This window comes from Terrapene carolina, unplaced genomic scaffold, assembly GCF_002925995.2.
Source record: "Terrapene carolina triunguis isolate 2854851 unplaced genomic scaffold, T_m_triunguis-2.0 Scaffold68, whole genome shotgun sequence".
Lineage (NCBI taxonomy): Eukaryota > Metazoa > Chordata > Testudines > Emydidae > Terrapene > Terrapene triunguis.
The window spans coordinates 37,217,953-37,244,413 of record NW_020664419.1 but is presented as its reverse complement, the minus strand read 5'-3'; the positions used below and the strand labels follow the sequence as shown (position 1 = coordinate 37,244,413).

The 26,461-nt window shown below is 39.9% G+C and overlaps 1 protein-coding gene across 2 annotated transcripts in view; it reads right to left on the bottom strand.

The window, feature by feature from the left end:
- The window catches only part of CADPS2 (calcium dependent secretion activator 2), a 557,199-nt gene that overhangs the window by 284,116 nt on the left and 246,622 nt on the right, over nucleotides 1-26,461 (bottom strand). The gene's annotated exons all lie outside the window — the stretch shown is intronic.

Here is a 26,461-nt window from a genome sequence, read left to right as displayed (position 1 = left end):
AATAATTTTAAACTAGTTACCTTTGAATTTAATTAGGTGTCACCTTGCTTTTGTATTACAAGAAACAATCTATTATACCCTTGCAAAACGCAGCTTTTAGGGTAGCTTTTGTCCCATCACCCTTTATGGTTAAATATTATGCAGATAAGTTGTTTAGCTTCAATGTAATGTCCTTATCTACCTTAATTATGCACTTTACTGCCTGGCAGCCAAGTGGGCTTACTGAACATCTTTGCTGGTTTCCTATTTCTGAGGGCTTGTTTACGCTTAACGGGGGATCGACATGCGGCGATCAATGCATCAGCAGTCGATTTAGCGGGTCTAGTGAAGACCCACTAAATAGACCGCAGATCGCTCTTCCATCTCTACTGCACTGATTCGAGAAGAGTAAGGGGAGTCAACAGGACAGCGTCTCCCATTGACATCAAATAGTGTGGACCCCGTGGTAAGTAGATCTAAGTTACTTCGACTCGAGTTACACTATTCACGTACTCAAACTGTGTAGCTTAGATCGACTTTTCCCTGTAGTGTAGACAAGGCCTGATATAGATAAAAGTTCTTTCTACTTTCTTTAGGTCTTTGCCTGTTTGCTCTTCAAGCCAATACAAAACTGCTCAATTTTATAGTGAAAAATAGATTGCATGACACCTAGTAATTCATGACATCAGAATCTCAACTATAGTTACCATGGAGTGGATCTTGATTACCATATTATTAAAATTCCTTATTTCAATTTATAAATTACTTTACACATTCACATAATTTATATGCACTGCCAGCTCTCAAGAATATCAGGACTGGGAAATTTTACTAGTTTCTTTCCAAAAACCTGTCCTGTTTGTCTCTTGTCAAACATGTTTATAAGTTATCATTAACATGTTAATTTTCCCTGCTCTTATCCTCCATCAGTCTTGCTACTGATGCTGCTGCAATGAATCATTCTCCAGATGGCCTTTTTCCCTCCTGAGCTGGGAAGAGTAAGGTGTCTTGGGCAATGTGTTTTCACTAGCCCATATATCACCGACTAATTTGTAAGAGACAAGAGTTATTCTCCTCTATGATTTTTTTTTGGTTTTTTTTTGGAGGAGCAGAGGGCAAGGGGTACAATCTGGTTTAGGCCAAAGGCAAAATGTTCATCAGAAGTGTCTTCATGGTCCTGAGATTAAAAAAAGTCAACCCTAGTATGTATGGATTAGTAGCATCTATAAAAAAGAATTAACTCCATTAACGTCAGATAAGCACGAGGGGATGTGGCATATGTACATATGTACATGTGTGTGTGTATTACATATATTATGCATACGTCCAATACTCCTTTTGCATACAAAAACTACTGCACTCAAACGAAGCAAGAGCCTCGACTTCAGAAATTGAACATAAAATAATAATTTCATAGAATCACGGAAGTGTAGAATTGGAAGAGACCTCGATAGATCATCCAGTCCAGTCCCCTGCACTCAAGGCAGGTCCACATAATAACTAGACCATTCCCGACAGGTGTTTGTCTAACCTATTCTTAAAAACCTCTAATAATGGAGATTCCACAGTCTCCCAAGGCAATTTGTTCCAGTCCGAACTACCCTGACAGAAAGTTTTTAATGTCCAACCTAAACCTCCCTTGCAGCAATTTAAGTCTATTGCTTCTTGTCCTATCCTTTGAAATTAACAACAATTTTTCACCCTCCTCCTTGTAATAATCTTTTATGTACTTGAAATTATAAAGTTTGTGGATGATACCAAGCTGAGAGGGATTGCAGGTGCTTTGGAGGCTAGGATTATGTCCCCCATCAGTCCTCTCTTCTCCAGACTAAACTAATCCATTTTTTAAAATCTTTCCTCATAAGTCACGTTTTCTAGACCTTTAATCATTTTTGTTGCTCTCCTCTGGACTTTCTCCAATTTGTCCACATCTTTTCTGAAACGTGGCGGCCAGAACTGGACACAATACTCCAGTTGAGGCCTTATCAGCATGGAGTAGAGTGAAAGAATTACTTCTTGCGTCTTGCTTACAACACTCCTGCTAATACATCCTAAAATGATATTTGCTTTTTTCTGCAACACTGTTGACTAATATTTCGCTTGTGATCCACTATAACCCCCCGATCCCTTTCTGCAGTACTCCCTCCTAGGCAGTCATTTCCCATTTTGTATGTGTGCAACTGATTGTTCTTTTCTATGTGGAGTACTTTCCATTGGTCTTTATTGAATTTCATGTTATTTATTTCAGACCATTTCTCCAATTTGTCCAGATCATTTTGAATTCTAATCCTACCCTCCAAAGCACCTGCAATCCCTCTCAGCTTGGTATCATCCACAAACGTTATAAGTGTACTCTCTATGCCATTATCTAAATCATTTATGAAAATTTTGAACAGAACCGGACCCAAAACTGATCCCTGAGGGACCCCACTTGATAGGCCCTTCCAGCTTGACTGCGAACCATTGATAACTACTCTCTGGGAACTGTTTTCCAACTATTTTCCCAAGTTATAGTAGCTCCATCTAAGTTGTATTTCCCTAGTTTGTTTATGAGAAGGTCATGTGAGACAGTATCAAAAGCCTTACTAAAGTCAAGATATACCACATCTACTGCTTCCCACCTATCCACAAGGTTTGTTACCCTATCAAAGAAAGCTGTTACGTTGGTATGACATGATTTGTTCTTGACAATAGCATGTTGACTATTACTTATCACCTTATTATCATCTAGGTGTTTGCAAACTGATTGCTTGATTATTTGCTCTATTATCATTCCAGGTACTGAAGATAAACTGACTGGTCTGTAATTTCCCGGGTTTTTCTTATTCCCCCTTTTATAGATTGGCACTATATTTGCCCTCTTCCAGTTCTCTGGAATCTCTCCTGTCTTCCATGAGTTTTCAAAGATTATCACTAATGGCTCAGATATCTCCTCAATCAGCTCCTTGAGTAGTCTAGGAGGTATTTCATCAGGCCCTGCTGACTTGAAGACATCTAACTTGTCTAAGTAATTTTTAACTTGTTCTTTCCCTATTTTAGCCTCAGATTTTACCTTATTTTCACTGGCATTCACTATGTTAGAGGTCCGATCGCCACTGACTTTTTTGGTGAAAACTGAAACAAAAAAGTCATTTAGCACTTCTGACATTTCCAAAATCTCAGTTATTGTCTTTCCCCCTTCATTGAGTAATGGGCCTATCCCGTCGTTAGTCTTCCTCTTGCTTCTAATGTATTTGTAAAATGTTTTCTTGTTACTCGTTATGCCTTTAGCTAGTTTAATCTAATTTTGTGCCTCGGCCTTTCTAATTTTATCCCTACGTGCTTGTGTGGTTTGTTTATATTCATCCTTCATAATTTGACCTAGTTTCCATTTTTTGTAGGACTCTTTTTTGAGTTTCAGCTCACTGAAGATCTCCTGGTTAAGTCAGAGTGGTCTCTTGCCATACTTCCTATCTTTTCTACACTGTGGGATAGTATACTCTTGTGACTCTAAATAATGTCTCTTCAAAAAACTGCCAACTCTCTCGAACTGTTTTTCCCCTTAGACTTGCTTCCCATGGGATCTTACCTACCAACTCCCTGAGTTTGCTGAAGTCTGCCTTCTTGAAATTCATTATCTTTATTCTGCTGTTTTCCCTCCAAGCATTCCTTAGATTCATGAACTCTATCATTTGAAGATCACTTTCACTTTCAAATTCTCAACCATTTGCACTTATACAGTAACTTGAGCAAGGATAACATGTTTTACAAATATTAGATCTCCCAACACCATTATGAGGTAGGTAAGTACTCTATTGCAAATTCACAGATAGAAAATATGGAGGTACTAAAGTAAAAAGAATTGCCCATGGTCACACAGTAAAAAAATACAATCCTGTTCTTCTGACTACAAATCCTATCCCCACCTCACTGTCATATAGCTACGTGAAAGTCATCGCCCCAATATTTAATCTGTGCTCCATGTATCATGGCGTATATGGCCTCAGAATCTGAAGCAACATTCTAATCCAGATCCCAATATACAGTTTCTTCCTTTCCTTCAGAAACCAAATAGATAATCCAGAGCAACTCCTTGCATTGATCTTGCTCAAATGTGAGCAGGTAAGCTTCTTGATCAAATTCTGACACCAGCTTTGCTTCTTGTCAAGGTGTCTGTAATGGGCTATCTTGATTATCACTACAAAAGTTTTTTCTCTTAATTAATTAGCCTCTTAGGGTTGGTAGGGCAACTCCCACCTTTTCATGTTCTCTCTATGTGTATATATATCTCCTTATTATATGTTCCATTCTATGCATCTGATGAAGTGGGCTGTAGCCCACGAAAGCTTATGCTCAAATAAATTTGTTAGTCTCTAAGGTGCCACAAGTATTTCTGTTCTTTTTGTCAAAAGACAAGAATATATCTGTGTCAATACCTAGTTTGCTAAATACTGTCACAGAATAGAAAGTCACTTTTCCTGACATAGCATTTAAATTATCATATCTCCATTTTGTTTCACGTGCAATAAAATAATTTTCTATTTATTAATCAGCTGTACACACTGCAACCAAACTGAATAGTTTTGCATAAAATTGTTTCTAACACAGCTGATGAATATTCTTGATGAAGCAGTTTATCGGTAAGTTAAGCGTGACTAAGGAAAGTCCATGGATCAAATGACAAAATGCTACAGAAAGGAAACGAAAAGTGAAAAGGAAACATGATAAACATTAAAAAGTAATGTCTCCTTCAGGAATCTGAGTATTTTATGCCTAAAGCCTGCACACAACCAAAAAGCATAAGATTTCAGCATTACTTTTAATACTGTAAACATTTCAACTATTTCTTGAAGAAACCCATTCACTTCAATTTTTCATATGGATATGCTGCAAATTATCCCCGTTTCCCACAAATTGCCAGAAAAGTTCTTATGCATAAAGATTATCAAATATTCCCTTCTTAAAATAAAAACAGTCTATTTCACATAGTAAAGATTATCTATATTTGAGACTATTAAATGGTTTTAAGATCATGTCAATTTTTTTTGTAAATTTTACATGAAAATATACAGAATGATTTAAACATGGTCAGACAAACATACTGATGTGAATTCATGTTTTTGCTAGAGCAAGTAACAATATTTGAGATAACAAGTGATATTTACAGGAAGAACTGGGAGCCTTGGAGCCAAAATGCTGCAATCTATTATTCTGGAATGAAGCAATTACTATATGTCAATCACTGCAAGTTTAATGCATATTCAGCTCTGAAACGTTAGTAGCAGTGAGGAAAAAGCTATCGGATTGCCCTATTCAGACCCTGAAAATATATCAACCTCCTTTGCAAACAATATATACAAATGAGTAAAAATAACATAATAATAAGGAAAAGGTCACTACAATAAATTTAGGGCCAACATATACATCTTTTTTAAAAACTGGAAATGGAGGACTCACCGCAAAGTATACCCCTTCCCTCCACAACCTTTCAGGTTAGGAGGTTTTATCTGGGTCAAACAAGGAAAGAAAAGCCTTTGCTCCTCTGATTTCTCACTCATCCTCCCCCAGTTCTTCCTCTCTTCTTCATGGGCTTTTGGCAGAGTAGGGGTAGGTCCTTGGCTGGACAGAAGGGAGCAATCTATTGGCTCCTGCAAGGTGAAGGCTTATAAGATCTTCCCCCTGCCTAGGGCCCCATTCTGCCCTTATATAAATCCATGGTATGCCCACATCTTGAATACTGGGTACAGATGTGGTCTCCTCATCTCAAAAAAGATATACTGGCATTAGAAAAGGTTCAGAGAAGGGCAACTAAAATGATTAGGGGGTTTGGAACGGGTCCCATATGAGGAGAGATTAAAGAGGCTAGGAATTTTCAGCTTGGAAAAGAGGAGACTAAGGGGGGATATGATAGAGGTATATAAAATCATGATTGATGTGGAGAAAGTGAATAAGGAAAAGTTATTTACTTGTTCCCATAATATAAGAACTAGGGGCCACCAAAGGAAATTAATGGGCAGCAGGTTTAAAACAAATAAAAGGAAGTTCTTCTTCACACAGCGTACAGTCAACCTGTGGAACTTCTTGCCTGAGGAGATTGTGAGGGTTAGGACTATAACAGGGTTTAAAGGAGAACTAGATAAATTCATGGAGGTTAAGTCCATTAATGGCTATTAGCCAGGATGGGTAAGGAATGGTGTCCCTAGCCTCTGTTTGTCAGAGGGTGGTGATGGATGGCAGGAGAGAGATCACTTGATCATTATCTGTTAGGTTCACTCCCTTTGAGGCACCTGGCATTGGCCACTGTCGGAAGACAGGATACTGGGTTGTATGGACCTTTGGTCTGACCCAGTTCGGCCATTCTTATGTACTTTTGGCCACACAGTGCCCTTTTTACAACAATTTTGATACATGGAAAATATTCCATATGTAGAGTTCCACAGGAAGAATTTTTGAACTGCAGGATCTTTTCCTTAATTAGTGTATTTATTTAATGACTTTTAGAACTGCCTTCTAAATTTTATAAGCATTACATCCTTAGACCCTGACCCTGCAATGCACAAATCATGAGCACACCGAGTTCAAAGCTCCACGCAGGTTCAGCAGTCTGCCCAGACACTGTAACTTTGAGGACCGAGGCCTAAGAGAGAAAATTCACTTTCTTTTCTTTGTAATATATTAACTTCCTAACCTTTTATAAAATAAAATATTTATGGAGATTTAGTCATCTAATGTAATTCTTGAATGGAGCCCCTGAATGGAGACCCAGGAATGTACCTTCATTCAAACAGGCATCTTCCATTTTTAAAAGCAAGTATTTAAAGTGGTTCAAACACAGGCTGCATGAAATCACATTAAATATATAGCAAAAAGGTGAACATTTTAACATTTATGTTACATCACAAAAAGGAAAAAGTCAAATGAGGCCTAAAAGATTTTTTGCACAATATTTCACAGTATGTAAAAAAATCAGTAGCATCTGCATTTGATTTTCTGTTCACAAAATGCAGATAAATCTTAACAGTTTGAAAACAATTAGGGCTTTTTTTTGCAAATATGAACACATTTTAACAAATGTGATTTTTTAAGGGAACCAAACTAAGTCCAACATTCAGATGCTATGACATTGGAGCTACGATGATACGAGGAATAGGAATAAGGCAGGATTTTTCTCTAATGTTGTTTAATTTGTAGCTATTTATAAATATCCAAAAAGAAGATAAGTATGACCATACTAGGTCAGACCAGTGGTCCACCTAGTCCAGCATCCTGTCTTCCAACAGCGTCTGGTACCAGATGCTTCAGAGAGAATAAACAGAACAGTTATTCAGTGATCCATCCCCTGCTGTCCAGTCTCAGCATCTGGCAGTGAGAAGCTTAAGTACACCCAGAGCATGAGGTTGCATCCTTGACCATCTTGGCTCACTAGTCATTGATGGCCCTATCCAGTTATACTTTTAAACTTCACAACATCCCCTAGCAGCAAGTTCCACAAGTTGACTGTGCGTTGTGTGAATTTTTCCTCATGTTTTTTTAAACCTGATGCCTATTAATTTCATTGGGTGACCCCTGATACATGTGTTATGGAAACAGGTAAATAACACTTCCCCTTATTCACTTTCTTCACACCATTAATGATTTTTTAGACCTCTATCACTATAGACCCCCCCTTAGTAGTTTCTTTTCCTAGATGAGCAGTCCCAGTCTTATTAATCTCTCCTCACACGGAAGCTCTTCCATACCCCTAATAAGTTTTGCTCCCCTTCTCTGTACTTTTTCCAATTCTAATGCAACTTTTTTTTTGAGATGGGGCCACCAGAACGGCAAGCAGTATTCAAGTTGTGGGGCATACCGTAGATTTATACAATGGTACTATGATATTTTCTGTCTTAATAACTATCCCTTTCCTAATGATTCCTAACATTCTATTAGCTTTTTTGAGGATGCTTTCAGAGAACTATCCACAATGACTCCAAGATCTCTTTCTTGAGTTGTAAGCCCTATACAGACCCAATTGTTTTGTATGGATAAGTGGGATTATGTTTTCCAATGTGCACTACTTTGCATTTATCCACACTGAATTTCATCTCACATTTTGTTCCCAGTCACTCAGTTTTGCGAGATCCTTTTTAACTCTTTGCAGTCAGTTTTGGACTTAACTGAAATAGTTTTGTATCGTCTGCAAACTTTGCCACCTCGCTGTTTACCCCTTTTTCCAAATAATTTTTGAATAATGTTGAACAGCACTCATCACAAAACAGATCCTTGGGGGAGCCCACTATTTACCACTCTCCATTGTGAAAACTGATAATTTATTCCTACCCTTTGTTTCCTATCTTTTAACCAGTTACTGATCTATGAGAGGACCTTCCCGCCCATCTGACGACTCCTCACTATGCTTAACAGCCATTGATATGGACACAGCAGCAAAATGAGGGCAGACCCATGCATGAAATTAAGCTAGAGATTCATATAAAATAATTCAGCCCAATAGGCAGGGTTGGAGAAGCAACAATTTTAACTGTAACTGTCCTAATTTTGTATGTTAAAGTTAAAAACATGCAACATGTTCAACTTAAACTGTGCTTGGTTAATGTCTGACCTACAATCCCAAAGTGGGTTTTTATAATTATTTTTAGTACCCGATAGACCGGGGTGGGCAAACTTTTGAGCCTGAGGGACGCATCAGGTTTCATAAATTGTATGGAGGGCTGCTTAGGGGAGGGGGTCGTGGCCCGGCCCCCACCTCCTATCTGCTCCCTCCCCGGGACTCCTGCCCCATCCACCCCCCCCCCCGGGATCCCCGCCCCATCCACACACCCCCACTCCCTGTCCCCTAACTGCCCCCAGACCTCTGCCACCCCATCCAACCACCCCTTCTCCTTGTCCCCTGACTGCCCCCTGCCGCCCCATCCAACCCGCCCTCCTTCTTGACTGCCCCCATTCAACCCCCTGTTCCCCGCCCCGAGCCCTATCCACACCCCAGCCCCCGCCCACCACCCCAAACTCCCCTGCCCTCTATCCAACACCCCCCGCTCTCTGCGCTGCCTGGAGCACGGATGGCTGGCAGCACTAAAGCCGGGCCACCACACAGCACAGAGCACCGGGTCAAGCCGGGCTCTGCAGCTGTGCTGCCCCAGGAGCTCACAGCCCCGCTGCCCAGAGCATGGTGCCGCCCAGAGCATGGCGCCAGAGGTGAAGCGAGTGAGCTGAGGCTGCGGGGAAGGGGGAACAGCAGGGGAGGGGCTGGGGGCGAGCCTCCTGGGCCAGGAGCTCGGGGGCCAGGCAGGACAGTCCCGCAGGCCGGATGTGGCCCGCGGGCCGTAGTTTGCCCACCTCTGCGATAGACTATCCAGGAAAATTTTGTGGGGATTTCTGGATATATGTGTATTGAAATATTCTGAGGCTCCTAGTCACCATTTAGCATTCAAAACCAGGCCCTCTGGGAAAAGTCACAGGGTATTTTCTATGGACTCAACCATGAAGAGTTCATTTTAAACCAAGCTTTTTAAAAAAATTATGGCCCTTAAACAAGCTCTAAGACAACATATAGCAATGCCTTATTTAATCCATATAGGGAAGGGCTAAAAGCTATAAGTTTAAGTTAGAGTCTATTGAGTTTGATTCTCATTTACACTACAGCCACTATTTGCTCCTCCGACAGTCTAAAGGGGCCTTTAAGTGACAATAAATTATATTTATGTATGTTTTAAGGCCCCTTTACACAACTAGAATGGTGTAAAATGGCCACAGTATAAATGAGAATCAGGGCCTTTTATCTTAATGCAATTTTTTGTATTTAACAACATAGTAATAATTGATAAGGGAAGTAACAGAGCAAAAGCCTTAATTACCAACCATTTCTTCTAGCACTATTAATCAGACTTAGAGCAATTATTAATCAGACTGAGAGCAATGAAGTAGTGCATGTTTTTAAATTACAGAGAACTATATGTGTAGAGCAAGTGAATGTATTAGTTTAGGCTTACTACATAGAAAACAATTCACAGGCTACAATTTGCAATGTACACCAACACTATAAATAGAAGATTCTACTTACATTTTATTTGACATCACAAACCTTAAGAAGCAAGATCAAGTTGTTTGTTAAAGTCAAAGTAAAGTTACAGCCTATAGTCTATGAATATTTTTGCTGTAGGCTATTTTTCCATAATGTTTAGCAGCAATAATAATTAGCATGTGCATAGTGCTTCGTGTCTTCAAAACGGTGTACAAACATTTGTTAACTCATCACACCTCTGTGAAATTGATAAGTATTATCATTGCACTTTAAAGGGGGTGGGGGGAAACAGATAACCAAGTGAAGTGACATGCCTGAACTCACACAATATTTAGATTGTAAGCTCTTTGGGGCAGGGACCATATTTGTATTCTGTTTGTATAGCACCTACCGCAATCAGGTCCTGGCCCATGTCTAGGGCTTCTAGGTGCTATAGCAATATAAATAATTAACAACAGTAAATCAGTGGCAGAGCCAGGATTAGATTTCAAGAGCTTCTGGTTTCCAGTGTCCCCACCATTACTTCTGCTCTAAAATAATTATTACTTGTCTCCCTACTTCCTGCTATTCTCACCCTCTTCTGTTGTTCTAACTTTTTGTTTCCGCTGCCCTCCTACTCTAAATCTGCTGCAACTTTCAAGTAGGCTTGCTGGCAGCTACACTAAATTTCTGCACTTTTACTTTTGTATATAAAAGGAAATTAGTAGTTTAGATCATAAAACAGAAAATTTATAGTTTTTCCTCTGGGGTAAGGGAGCATTTTGTATCCTTTCTGGAGTGGTCCCCTTGCACACACACTTCAGTCACCTGATTCTTGAGGTCTCACACATTGCTGCTATAGTTCTTCTGACTGAGAAAGGCCTATTAATTAGAGCTGGGGGGAGAAATGCTTCTCCTGTCCCATGAGAATTTTTGAGATTTTGGGAATTTTTCCCATCCTGAATAGGGATGAAAAGTCAGAAACTCTAAATTTTTTAACAAACTAAAAATCAGATCAGGCCAATCGAAATGTTCTGATAATTTCTAAATGCTTTATTTTGATTTTAACCTTTTCAAACTTTTGTTATTTATTATAATAAATGACCTCAAAAAGAAAATTTGTTTGAAACAAAATACACTTTTCATTTTGATAGCGTGACTATGGGGCATTTCAACAATTTTGTTTTTTTTTCCAAAATGGGAAATTTGCTGAAGCTGACCATTTGAATAGTTTTGCTTTTTATGAATTAGAATTTTCTGACACCTCCCCAGAATTGCATCAAAAATTCTCAACCAGCTCTACTATTAATAATATTCCTGAAGGAGATTTGCAGATGCCTACTCACCCCTGGGACTGCTGTTGAGTTAAATTAATCAATTTTACTCCCCTTCTCCAAGAAGTGATTTCCAACCTATGCGACTGTAACCCACTGGATAAGCTTGAACTAAAGAATCAAGGTCTCCAAAAACAAACTCACATCCCTCTGGTGATCAGGAAAAGAAAGGGACACCTTACATACACTGACCAATGTGTTATACAACATTCCTCCAAACCTTTGCCGGTTTAGGAAGAGAAAGACACAGTGGAATAAGAATGAAAAATATACCTCTAAGCCACTGGGTCAGCCCAAATTCTTCTTTAAAACTTCAAAATAAAACGTGAATGTCATTGTAGCCACAAGTTAGTGATGCTGATATGTTTTGGATGGAATATTCATTCTGAAATGATTGAACCATAATAATAGCAGTGTTTTAATTAAAGAGGAGATGGCAATTCCATACTAATCCCCCATTTTTAGAAGTTTATCACTTTCTCAAAATTTATCAATTTTGGCTTAAAGTTTCCCAGCTTCTTTTCAGCCCATTTTTGGAGGGAACTGAGGGTCAGTGGGACAATTGGAAGATAATCCAAATAATCTGTCGTTTCAAAAACAGGATATAGGCATGCAAATTGATTTTCAGACTGAGTACAAAGATTTTGTTGAGCATCAGATTTTCAAGAAATGTCAAGCTTCCTACCTGGACCAGACAACCTAGCAACTGTACAACTCTTATCTCCTTTGTGTCCTGTCTTGTGCCTCAATGTAGTAGTGGTATTTTGTTCAATTTTATTCCGATCTCCAAAGTGCTATCAAACAGCACATCAGTTGCAAACTTCAGCCAATTTCACTCACATGCAAAATCGCACAGAACATCGTCAGAAGTTGGGTGAGCAAAATGAAGGCAGGTGGGGAATTAGGCAGAGCACACAAAGAGGAAAATGAAAAGGGGCAGGAGAGTAAGGAAATCAAGCAAAAGAGATATTCTGGATATGGAGAGGGACTATCTTTATTTTAAATACCAGACATAATGGCCTCACAACTAACTTTAGTTAATTCCCTTCTCCACATACCCAAATTGTTGAATGACACAATACTACACTTTTATAGTAGAGCTGTAAAAATTCCTTTTGAGTAGCCATGATTTTATTAACTAAAAACATAGAGGGGGAAATCATAAAAATAGAGGATTTCTTTTTTGCTGAAGAAATCTGAAAAACAGAATAGGAACAGTGTTGAAAGTTATACAAAAACTTCAGCCTAAATTAGTTATTAAAAGTGAATATACACTATGTCATGATCACTACCACTCTGATAATACTCACATCCCAAATTATTTTGAAAGATTTAATACTTATTTGACTAACTTTTGTAGATGCTATATAAAAAGCCACCCAGGTCCAAATGAACCACCAGTTACAAAATAAAGATTTATACATATATGTATTTCCCATGAAAATCATTCAAAGGTACATCCATATAATTATGTTCCTGGAATTCATAATTTGTTTTTAAAGAGAGTTTTACATGAACTTATTTTGAGCTCTGTGAAAATAAGTTCAATGAAACCACATCTAAAAATGTAACTGGGGGACAGCCATTTTAGACTTGACCTTGACTTTGACTAACTGGGAGGGATTGGTTGTGAAAGGCATAAGAGCAAATTCTCCCAATACAAAAGAAAGATATGAAAAATAGTAAGAGGCCATTATGGCTCCATCAGGAGCTCTTTAATAGTCTGAATATCAAAAAGGAATCCTGCAAAAAGTGGAAATATGGACAAATTGGTAAGGATGAGTGAAAAAGAATAGCACATGCATGGAGGAACAAAATCAGAAAGGCTAAGGCACAAAATAAGTTACATCTAGCAAGGAACATAAAAAAGGCAACAAAAAGAGATTCTACAAACACAGGAGCAAGAGAAAAACACAGGAAAGTGTAGGACCACTACTTAGCAGAGAAGGAGAGTGAATAATGGATGTCATAAAGAAGGCTGAGGTGTTTAATGCCTATTTTTCTTCAGTCTTCACTAAAAATGTTAGTGGTGGCCAGATACTCAACACAGTTACTATTAACAACAAGGGAGAAAGAAGTTAAACTAAAATAGGGAAAGCAAACATTAAAGAATGTTTAGATAAGTTAGATGTATTCAAGTCGGCAGTGCTTGATGAAATTCAGGTTAGGAACTAGCTGAAGTACTCTCAGAACCATTAGTGATTATCTTCAGGAAATGATGGAGGACAGGTGAGGTCCTAGAGGACTACAGAAAGGCAAATTTAGTACCTATCTTTTAAAACGGGAACAAGGAGGATCCGGGGAATTATAGACCAGCCAGCCTAACTTCAACACCTGGAAAGATACTGGAACAATTTATTAAACAATCAATTTGTAAGAACATAGAGAATAGTAGGGTAATAAGTAATAGCCAGCATGGATTTGTCAAGAACAAGTCATGCCAAACCAGCCTAATTTCTTTCTTTGACGGGGTTTCTGGCCTAGTGGAAGGGGGAAGCAGTTGGTGTAATATATTTTGATTTTAGTGAGGCTTTTGATATACTCTCATATAACAGTATCAGAAAAAAACTAGGGACATGTGGTCTAGATGAAATTACTATGAAGGGCATGCATAACTGGTTGAAAGACCATATTCAAAGTGTAATTATCAATATTTTGCTGTCAAATGGGTGGACATATCTGGTAGGGTCACACAGGGATCTGTCCTGGGTCTGCTACTATTCAATATTTTCATTAATGACTTGGATAATGGAGTGGAGAATATGCTTATAATATTTGCAGATGACACCAATTTGGGGGATGGTGGTTGCAAGCACTTATGAGGAAAGGATTAGAATTCAAAAAGACCTTGACAAATTAGAGAATTGGTCTGAAATCAACAAGATGAAATTGAATCAAGACAAGCAGAAAGTACTTAGGAAGGAAAAATCAAATGTACAATTACAAAATGGGGAATAACTAGCTAGATGGTAGAACTGCTGAAAAGAATATGGGGTTTATAATAGATCACAGATTAAATGAAGTCAACAATGTGATGCAGTTGCAAAAATGGCTAATATCATTTTGGGGTGTGCCAACAGGAGTGTCATAAATAAGACACAGGAGGTAATTGTCCGGCTCTACTCGGCATTGGTGAGGCCTCAGCTGGAGTACTGTGTCCAGTTCTGGGTGCCATATTTTAAGAAAGATATGGATTAATTTGAGAAAGTCCAGAGAGGAGCAACAAAAATGATAGAAGATTTAGAAAAGCTGACCTATGAGGAAAAGGTAAAAAATACTGGACATGTTTAGTCTTGAGAAACGAAGACTGAGGGAGAAATGGATCATAGTCTTCAAATATGTCAAGGCCTTTTATAAAGAGGGTGGTGACTGATTGTTCTCCATGTCTACTGAAGGTAAGACAAGAAGTAATCAGCTTAATCTGCAGAAAGAAAGCTTTTATGATATTAGGAAAAACTTTCTAACTATGTGGATAGTTAAACACTGAAATAGGGCTTCCAAGCAAGGTTGTGGAATTCTTGTCATTGGAGGTTTTTAAGAACAGGTTAGAAATCACCTGTCAAGGATGGTCTAGGGCCCCACCACCCATAAAAAAATAAATGGAGATATACCTATCTCATAGAGCTGGAAGGGACTCCGAAAGGTCATTGAGTCCAGCCCCCTGCCTTCACTAGCATAACCAAGTACTGATTTTGCCCCAGATCCTAATTGGCCCCCTCAGGGATTGACCTCACAACCCTGGGTTTAGCAGGCCAATGCTCAAACCACTGAACTATCCCTCCCTCCATACATTTCTATGATTCTATATTTAGTTGTTCTATATAAACATTCCATGTAGTGTCTTAAACCAAATCAGTATTGTGCTAGTGTATGAGAACAAGTAGAAAAACATGATCACAAATTGAGTGAAATGGAAAATGTAACCCAACAGCATGCAAAAAATGTGAAAAGTAAAATGAGATTTTTACAATTATTTAAGCTTTATATAGCTACTGAGATAGAGAGAAAGCATTTTTTTTAAATATCTGGAAATATTTCTTGTTAAATAGATCTCTTTTAACAGAAAAATGTTTCACAAAATACACGTCATGTTTACAGGTTGGAATCTTAAAGAACACAGGGCTATATTTTTAAACGTATTTAATTACCTAAAGATCAAGACAGATATCTAGTTGGATTTTTAAAAATACCCAGATCCCCAATTCCTATTGATTTTAAAATCTGGGCCTTAGTCTTCTTTGTCAAATTCCTCCTAAAAACAATTTCACACATGCTATTTGCCTTTTTGATTAATGCCAAATAAAATATCCCTCCCCCCCATGATGATGAACATGCTGGTGAGTGTTAAGTGAGTAGATTTTGTAAAACTAATCTAACATCTATTTGTCATCTTTGTTCTCTATAATCTATTCAAGACCACATTCAATGAGTAATTTGTTAGCCAGGTGATTTTTTTAATTGCTTGTGCAGAACTTTAAGTACATAAAGCATTATAAAAACATATTGGCTATTTCTAGTTGAAGTTCTTGGTTCTCAGCTGCTATACCTTGGAATTGTTCCTTTATGGTACGATGCAGAGAGACAGAATAATTGTGATATCTTTCACAGTATGGACCTTCTCTGGGGATGAATCAGGGGTGTGTAGTAAAGAAGAAGGCTGTTGTCTGGAGGATCCCTGCTTCATTTGTTACCATAGTCAGAAGACGCATAGACTCATAGACTTTAAGGTCAGAAGGGACCATTATGGTCATCTAGTCTGACCTCCCACATGATGCAGGCCACATAAGCTGACCCACCCACTTTCCCTTAACTCAGCTGTTGAAGATGTGCAGTGAATGAAGCAGAGGAAGAGAAAGGACAGCCTCGTGCTATGCAGTTGAATGCTTCCCTGGAGAATTGGATTCTATCCCTACCTCTACAACAGAGTTCCAGTGTGATGCTGGGCAAGTCACTTAAACCAAAATTTTCACAGGTGATCACTATCTGTGTGATGCCCATTTCCTGAGTGCATGCAATAATTTTAGTTCAACGGGTTAAATAAGTATTCTGTGAACAGAGAATTTAATTTGGCAAAGACAACCTGAAAATGTAGCCCAAATAGAAGGATATTGATTAAGGCTTTGTACTCATATCAGCACTGAGAGATTTTCATTGCATTGGCCATTATATGTGTACACTTTCACATTAAATCAAATTAAGTTGAGATGGAGACAGAAGACCATTGTAATATGAAATCGACTGAAGAACAGAGCACTAAAATAACATCAAAGCACACCAAAATCTCTTTGGTTTGTTTGAAGGGAGAGATTGCTGCACTTTTCTATCTCAGATATAACCATTGTGAAATACCATGCCATAACTAAAATAGCCAAGGTTAATAATTGCAATTATTTTGCTTAGTCCTGAGCATGGTGTCCCCTAAGTTATGTAAAAGCCATACTCCTGAGCTGGCAGTAAGAGAAACAATTAGTAAGAGCTGGCCTATCTCTTCCCCCCCCCCCCCAGATTAATATATTAAGTAATTTTGGGGATAAAATAGCTTGGTGCCCAATGTAATTTAAAATTACCCCTTTCAACCCCACACAATCCAACCGGATTCTAAAATTGCTCACCTAGCTAGAAGTAAACAGAAAGACATGCCATGCCTGCCACAGGCCTAAAACGGATTTTCAATGTTGCAATTCTCAACAGGAATGGGCTTGACATATCTGAGAACTGACTGCGTCAGAATATAGTTCTAGTTTGGATCACTGTCACAGGACAGTCACCTGAGCCCCTCAATGCTACGGGGAAAGGGGAACTCCAACCTGTACCAAACCATTGCTTTGAAACCCGAATCTGTCTGCAAACCGTTGTGTTCTAGGAAAGGAAAGGCTCACTTTACAGAGCAAAGCCTCTCGGTATCAATGACACTTCAGTGCCTAAGTTCCCTCTAAGATGCACGACCATGCAGCAACCTATTAAGCAGCAGCCTCTCCCCCCGCCGCCCCAACCAAGGTGCTGCTGCTGCGGAGAGACAGCTGTGGGGAGTCCTCTCTCCCAGCCATAGCTTCTGGGCAGCCTGCATCCCAAACCTCTCATCCCCAGCCCCACCCCAGAGCCCGCATGCCCAGCTCCCCCACCACCACCACACCCCAACCATCTGCTCCAGCCTTGAGCCTCTCATCCCTAGCCCCACCCCGGAGCCCTCACACCCCCGCATCCCAATAATCCTGTACCCCAGGCCTAAACTCCCCTCCCATACGCCGAACCCCTCGGCTCCACCCCCACCACATGAATTTTGTTACGTGCACCAATATGAAGGTGATGTGTCAGACATCGCCTCCATATTGGTGCACATAACAAAATTCATTCCGCACATGGGTGGGAAAAATTAGAGGGAATACTGTGTGCCCATTGAAGATTTAGAGATTTCCCTCCTCTCTTGTAACACCTCCTCTTTCCTCACCTCCCCCCCCCCCAAGTTTCCCAAAGCTGCATTTTGGAGAGAGAAAGGTGCTTCCCTCAAGTGGAAACATGCAGAGGTCATCTCAAAGAACATAAAGTTACTGGGAGTGCAACAGTACACCCAATTAGACTTCAAAAGTCCAACTTTACCTGTTCAACACAGATGAACCTTTTCGAAACTTTTGCCCTTAAAATAACCTTAATAGCATTATTAACTCCATGGTATGAAGACTGAGACTCTTTTAGATTCAGTATCACTTCAATAAAATCACTAAAATTTAGGTATTTGTTATGGATCATTTTTAAGAAAATCAGTTGTGATGCCAACAGACTCTGAACTGTACAGTGAACTGAAGAACACTGCTTTAATATAATTCAAAGCAGTAGGTGACTATAGATTTTACTGCACTTAAACCGTAATTTGACTTCTGGAACTAGCTAATCACATCAACAGTTGACAATATTTCAGTTAGAAGCCATTTTTTGGATTCTAAAATTCCTAAGTTTTTTTTCTTCCAGAGGCAGAAAAGCAAAGGTGTAAGAACAAAATAAAGAAGAGAAAGTTAAACATGGCAGTAGTAAACTGTAAGACTACAAGCTAAAAATAATATTGAAATACAGTTTGTCAAGTTAAGGTAGTGTAGATAAACCAAATATACACGTATGTAACAGATAAATTACAATATAGGTTTGGCGCTCCTTCCACTGCATACTTTACTTCGCCATCACACATACCAAAAATCAGATGACAGCCTTTTGGATACCACCAACGGCATATTATTAATCCACAAAAAATAAATACTAGAGTTAGGAAAGCTTCTAAAAGAAAGACTGAAAACTCAAAAGTTGGAAAATGTCGAAGACACCTCTGGATTTTTTTAAAGGGGAAAAAAATCCCAGGAAATGCCATCTAAAGAACAATGTTAAATAATGTTGTTTTCATGGTTAAGTACTTAAGAGTCAAGAAAATCCAAATTTAAGGATGCACATGACATCTTAATTCTGCACTCTCGTGTGCATTATGATTCAAGGTCTAATTATTTGCCTATATATATATTGAAGTATTTGGGAAATATTAGGTATTTAAAGATGGTAGAGTATTTTGCAGAGTACAAGGGGTCAGTAATAGCCTTTCACAGGCAATCTTAATTTGAGAATGTTTTTGATTTGTGAGTTTTTAACTGTGCATTCTTTATGTTTTTTTAAAATACTATAGCTCTTTTGATAGAATTATATCATTTAATACATGCAACTGGTGATCTAAAATTATCATCTGATTTGCCATATGGGTGCCAGAAACATTCTCTCATCCATATTAGTTATAAGATGATCTTCTTCTACACCAAGTTCCTCATGTTATTTTATATAAAAAATATTAGGGCTGTCAATTAATCCAAGTTAACTCATGCGATTAACTCAAAAATTAATCGTGATTAATCGGTTTTAATCGCACTATTAAACACTAGAATACCAATTGAAATGTATTAATTTTTTTTGGATTTTTTCTACATTTTCAAATATATTGATTTCACTTACAACACAGAATACAAAGTGTACAATGCTCACTTTATATTATTTTTTATTACAAATATTTGTACTGTAAAAATGATAAACAAAAGATAGTATTTTTCAATTCACCTCATACAATACTGTAGTGCAATCTCTTTATTGTGAAAGTGCAACTTACATATATAGATTTTTTTTGTTACATAATTGCACTCAAAAACAAAACAATGTTAAACTTTAGAGCCTAAAAGTCCACTCAGTCCTACTTCTTGTTCAGCCAATTGCTAAGACAAACAAGTTTGTTTATATTTACAGGAGATAATGCAGCCCGCTTCTTATTTACGTCACCTGTAAGTGAGAACAGATGTTCACATGGCACATTTGTAACTGGCATTGCAAGGTATTGTGGCAAATTGCCGGCACTACTATGATGGGTCTCGCGCTTTCTCTTCTTGTGGGGGGTTCAGGGCGCCGTTTCTTGCCCCTGAACTGGGATATTAACTGCCCTGCTAGTGTCCTAGAGGAGGGGAGTGGAGAGGGAGGGACCCAGGCCCACCCTCTATTCCAGGTCCCAGCCTAGGGGCCCTAGGGATAGTGGTAAACCACTTGAACTAGCGGTTCCTTCCCCTGGGCTACTTCCCTCTCCTGCCCTTCAGCTTGTGGGGGCTTCCTGCCCTCCCTCTGCACAAGCCAGGTGTCTGTTTACCTAGGGTCTTGGTCTTCTCAGCCCACCACAGCACTTCTCCAAACTTCCCTCTGCTTCCCTCCAAACTACTCTCTGCTCCAACACCAATCCACTCTGTTTCTACTCCTTCAAACTGTTCTCTGCTCCAACACCAATTGTCTCTGCTCCAACTCCTTCCCCTGTCTGATTGAAGCAGGGGGGTTTTATCAGGTGACTGGCTTCAGGGGCTCTAATTGGCTTCAGGTGCTCTAATTAATCTATAGCAAACTTTCTTCCCTCTACAGGGAATAAGACTCCCTTCTAACCCTCTCCTGCTGCCCTCTGGCCATGCTGTATCACAGTATTTACGTGCCAGGTATGGTAAACATTCGTATGCTCCTTCATGCTTCGGCTCTATGCCAGAGAACATGCTCCCATGCTGATGGCGCTTGTTAAAAAAATGTGTTAACTACATTTGTGACTGAACTTGTTGGGGAAGAATTGTAGGTCTCCTGATCTATTTTACCCACATTCTACCATATATTTCATGTTATAGCCGTCTTGGATGATGACCCAGCACATGTTGTTCGTTTTAAGAATACTTTCACAGCAGATTTCACAAAATGCAAAGAAGGTACAAATGTGAGATTTCTAAAGATAGATACAGCACTCAACAAAGGTTTAAGAATCTGAAGTGCCTTCCAAAATCTGAGAGGGACGAGGTGTGGTTCATGCTTTCAGAAGTCTTAAAAGAGCAACACTCCAACGTGGAAACTACAGAACCCGAACCACCAAAAAAGAAAATCAACCTTTTGCTGGTGGCATCTGACTCAGATGATGAAAATGAATGTGTCGGTCCACTCTGCTTTGGATCGTTATCAAGCAGAACCCCTCATCAGCATGGACACATGTCCACTGGAATGGTGGTGGAAGCATGAAGGGACATATGAATCTTTAGCACATCTGGTACATAAATATCTTGCGACGCTGGCTACAACAGTGCCATGCGAACGCCTGTACTCACTTTTAGATGACATTGTAAACAAGAAGCAGGCAGCTTTATCTCCTGAAAATGTAAACAAACTTGTTTGTCTCAATGATTGGCTGAACAAGAAGTAGGACTGAGTGGACTTGTACACTCTAATGTTTTACATTGTTTTATTTTGGAATGTAGGTTTCTTTTTGTACATAATTCTACATCTGTAAATTCAACTTTCATGATAAAGAGATTGCACTACAGTACTTGCATTAGGTGAACTGAAAAATACTATTTTTTTTGTTTTTACTGTGCAAATATTTGAAATAAAAATAAATATAAAGTGAGCACTGTACTCTGTATTGTGTGCTGTAATTGAAATCAATATGTTTGAAAATCTAGAAAACATCCAAAAATATTTAAATAAATGGTATTCTATTATTGTTTAACAGCGCGATTAATCACAATTAATTTTTTTAATCGCTTGACAGCCCTAAAAATATGCTTAATAGCTAAGATTTTTTTAAAAGATGGACATCTACTTCAATCTTAAACATAACCATCTTCCTTTATGAGCCATACTTTATTTTCAAGGAATCATTTTCCATATTTTTGTTAAATATTCAGAATGATAAATACAGTAACTCCTCACTTAACGTTGTAGTTATGTTCCTGAAAAATGCGACTTTAAGTGAAACAATATTAAGCAAATCCAATTTCCGCATAAGAATGATTGTAAATGGGGGAGTTAGGTTCCAGGGAATTTTTTTTGGCCATACAGTACAGTACAGTACTATAGTTGGGAGGTGCCCCCGCCTTACCCAACACAGGCACAGCCCACTGGCACTGGAGACAATGAGGCAGGCAAGGAGGCTGAAGGTGCTGTAGGCTAGGAGAAGCACATTGCGCAGCAGCAGCAGCAGCTTCCCCTACTCTGCAAGCACCGGGGCGGGGGACTCAACCCTCCGCCCGCCCACTCTACCCCTTCCCCCCCACCCTTAACCCGCCTCTTCTTCTCCCCCTCCCCCTTTACTCCGCATGCCGCGTCTTTGCTCCTCCCCCCTCCCTCCCCTGCCTCCTGCCAGCGGCAATCATCTGGCTTGCAGCGTTCAGGAGGCAGGAGGGAGGGGGGAAGAGCGAGGACACAACGCGCAGCTCCCCCTCCCTCCCCTGCCTCCTGAACGTTGCAAGCCAGCTGATTGCCACAGGCAGGAGAGGTGCGCCACGTCCTCGCTCCTTCCCCCTCCCCATGGCAATCAGCTGGCTTGTGACGTTCAGGGGGCAGGAGGGAGAGGGGAGAAGTGAGGACTCAGTGCGCAGGCTCCCCCCTCCCTCCCCTGCCTCCTGCCTGCGGCAATCAGCTGGTTTGTGGCGTTTGGGAGGCAGGAGGGAGGGGGAGCCTGCGCACCGAGTCCTCGCTCCTCCCCCCTCCCTCCTGAACGCCGCAAGCCAGCTGATTGCCGTGGGAAGGAGGCAGGGGTGAAGAGGGGGAAGGCGCTGATCCACGGAGTCTGCTGGTGGGCGGGAAGCGCTGTGGGGGGGGCGTAGAGGAGCTGATAGGTGGGCTGCCAGCTGTAGACAAAGCAGGCAGCCAAACGACGTTATAGCGAAGCATTGCACAACTTTAAATGGAGCATGTTCTGTAATTGAGCAGGGACGTAAGATTGAAACAACGTTAAGCGAGAGGACGTTAAGTGGGGAGTTATTGTATTTATGAAAGAAGAAAATATATAGAAATTGCTGTGACAGATTCCATTCAACTAAGAAAAGCAACATCTACAACAGCTAAAAAATTATATCAGTGTTGGATATTTGTTATTCTAGAAGATGGACCCCTATTGCATCAAAGCAATAAAGCCATGCTTTGGTTGGTATAATGGAGGAATTGGATCCAATTAAAGTAGTGAATACACATAAGAAAAAATCTCAGACATTTTAACTTTAAATTGTATGTTATGAGTAGTATATTTAAATGTAGTTTTAAACCAGACATCGACATAAAAAGTTTCACCACAATAATTCAAATTTTTAAGCAGAACAAGTTATGCAGACTCTGCTTTTAAAGGTACTCCTAACTGATCTCTGGCAGAAAAAGGTCATTGTCTATGTTGGTGGGCCTTTTTTAAGGGCTAAATAGCTGGAAGCAGTGGAAATGCATTAATAAATATTGTTCAGGCAGTAATAAAAGTTAAATAGGGCTGGCATGAGAGGAAGCAATATAACTTTTAAACTGGGTCCTAGTAAGCCATAAGTTCATATGCCCATGATATCTAGCACTTTAGAATCAGTGCTAAATACTTGCCCTACTATAATGCATTTCTGCATATATAGTATGGAGATTTATATATCTTATTAAAAGAGAGGAAAACCTATCTTATACAGTGAGCATTTGATAGTAGCATACTGTGACATTATATGATTAAAATATGACCATGTAGATCATTGTTGCTACCACTGTTATATAATTGCAACCAATCATGTACAAAATATGTCATGTAAGATGTCAATGGAAAAGTTATGGTTTGCTGAATATGATTATCCTATTTGTATGCATGTATCATTTTTGTATCTGAAATTATGAATATTAACTACGTACTTGTATTTCAAATGTGTTTGCTCCTGTGTTAACACCCACAAGGTAGTTTACATCCAGTCTAGCCAGCACATTGCGAATGGACTATTCAAGGTGATGGCCCATCAATGAACACAATGGACCATGGAAGAAGCTTATCCCCACTCGATGGACTTTCCTGTGGAGGTTCTAGCCAGAATATGGGTAATGGCCCCTGCTACGACTTATCGAAACATGCAAGGGATGTGACCAGCTCATGTGACACTGGACACCATCTTGTGCCTGTACTTTTCCACTGACTGTACTAAGAGCAGACCCACCACATGGCAGAAAGTATAAAAGGCCCTGGAAGCATCTCCATTTTGCCTCTTTCCTGCTCTGGACTATGGACTTACACTAATGGGAGTATTCTAACCAAAGGAATGAGGACCTTCCAATCTTTTGGAAGCAACCAGAGACTCAACAAGCTAGCAGGGGTGGCCAACCTGAGCCTGAGAAGGAGCCAGAATTTACCAATGTACATTGCCAAAGAGCCACAGTAATACATCAGCAGCCCCCCATCAGCTCCCCTCCCCACTCCCAGCGCCTTCCGCCCACTGGCAGCCCCCAATCAGCGCTTCCCGCTCTCTCTCGATCAGCTGTTTCGTGGCGTGCAGGAGGCTCGGGGGGGTGGGAGGGGAGGAGCGAGGGCATGGCAGGCTCAGGGGAGGGGGTGGAAGGGGTGGAGTGGGGAAGGGCCTGTGGCAGAGCCAGGGGTTGAGCAGTGAGCACCCTCTGGCACATTGGAAAGTTGGCACCTGTAGCTCCAGCCCCGGAGACTGTGCCTATACAAGGAGCCGCATATTAACTTCTGAAGAGCTGCATGTGGCTCCGGAGCCACAGGTTGGCCACCCTGAGCTAGCAGTTTATTCCATCACTGCTTCAAACCTGTTCAAAGAACCTTGCAATTATTTAATGTATTTGATTCCTTTGACTCTCACCTCTTTCTTTTCTCTTATAAATAAACCTTTAGATATTAGATACTAAAGGATTGGCAACAGCGTCATTATTGGGCAAGATCTTATATATTTACCTGGGTATGTGGCTGGTCCTTTGGGATCATGAAAGTGTCGGAGTGATGAAACACAGACTGGAATACTTAAGGAGCCTGCATTTCTGACTTCTTGTTAGCCAGTGTGGTGAGACAGAAGTTTACTTTTGTTGCTGGTTAAGTAGATCTTACGGAAGAATAACCACCAGTTTTGGGGTATGTCTGCCCTATTTCTCAGCAGTTTGTTCTGAATTTGGTATTCTCAGTTGTGATCCACTGAGGCACGGTGACACACACGAAGTAATAATTTATCATATGGAAAAACAAAAAAGTGTCTTCAAACAGGATTACATCAATGTGATCTAGGAACCTTTTAGTTGGCATACGCAAGTCTCCACAAGGGGGTGTTTCAGCACAACACTTTGGTGCACACTGCTGTTTACACCCTCACAATCTGAACTATGGGGCAACAGTGTAGACAAGGCCTTTGTCTTTCACGTCAGTTCCATTCTGTTACTAATGTGTTTGTTTGTTTTTAAACCTTTCTCAATTCCATGCTGTGTACACAAGCCCATCTCATTCTTTTTTAACTTGTATTTGTGGGGAAATGGTGCAAACTGTCAGCTACTGAGTGGAAACGTTGTCTAAACTCTAAGCTACTTATTTGCTTTTACAATGGTTTTTATGTTCCCTCTTGCTGCTTTTTTACTTTGTTGATATTAAAATACTGCCAACATGCATGAAAAGACATTCTCTGGATCAAGGGCCTCCAACTCCAGGGAGAGAGCTTCCTCCTCCTCACATGCTGCTAAACATACAATTTGTTAATTTCATGCTTTGACTACCTGAACATCCTCCTCTATGGTCTCTTCTTAACTCCCTCTGTTACACTACAGAAATCTCTCTCTTTCTCAGAGACTTTCTTTCCTTTTCATTGCATGACATCTGGGCATCCCCAATGCAATATAAGTCCCCCTGCTTACAATGAAACAAGGTTCCTCATATCATTCAGAGGATCACAAAAACCACATCAGCTTTAAGAGTTGTGTCTATTGATGATAACCCTGCAGTCACAATACCTGCAAATGCCCAGGGCTATGCCCACATATACCTCCACAATCTCTCTTGTTTTTGAACATGTACCCCCATTCTACAGTACTGGGCATCTCTCAATTCCTCATTCCCTGTCAGAGATTATTCCTTTGTTCACCTGATAACATTTGTCTGGAAGAGTCTGGCCATCTGCCTTTCCACTGCTCACTGCCTTAGATGTTTCAGATATGCAGCCTGAAACCCCCTAGTTCTGATCTATCTACAAGTGTTGATCAGCTTCCCACATCAGTGCTTTGTCGCTCTCATTTTCTCCTGTCTTCATCCACTCTGGCACTTCTTTAATGTAAAATTTCTATATGTGAAACAGTTATGAAATTCAATTGCACTGCATTTTCCACCTTGTCCTACCCATGTACAGAACTGTAAAATTGGCCACATGTATTACTGTGATGGGGTGATTGTTTTGCCTTTTGCTGTCACTGAACCATCAAGTATTGGGCCACTATCAGAGGAAAGTTACTGGACTAGAAAGGCCATGGGTCTAAAACTGTATGGTAAGTTTCCTGCAAAATGCAAAGAGAAAGTTTACTGACTTACGGAAATTTTATAGAAAAGAGGCACGCAATCACAATTACATGCTTACAATTTGGCCTAATGGAATTTTATATTTGTGTTTTGAGTTGAACTGAAGCCAACTTCACATCTGAGTTTAAGTTGTCTTTTAGAAATATTAGTGACAGCAATTTTTAAATTGTTTTTCACAAGACACACAAAGGTGCTGGTAAAACCCTCGCAATCTATCTGAAAACATATCTGCAAGAGATTCCAAATGACATTTTAACAGAGGAAAAAGCTTGTGAAGTCAATGTGCAGCCAGAGGTCAAACAAATCTACCAAAACCACACTTATTTTTTTTCCTCAATG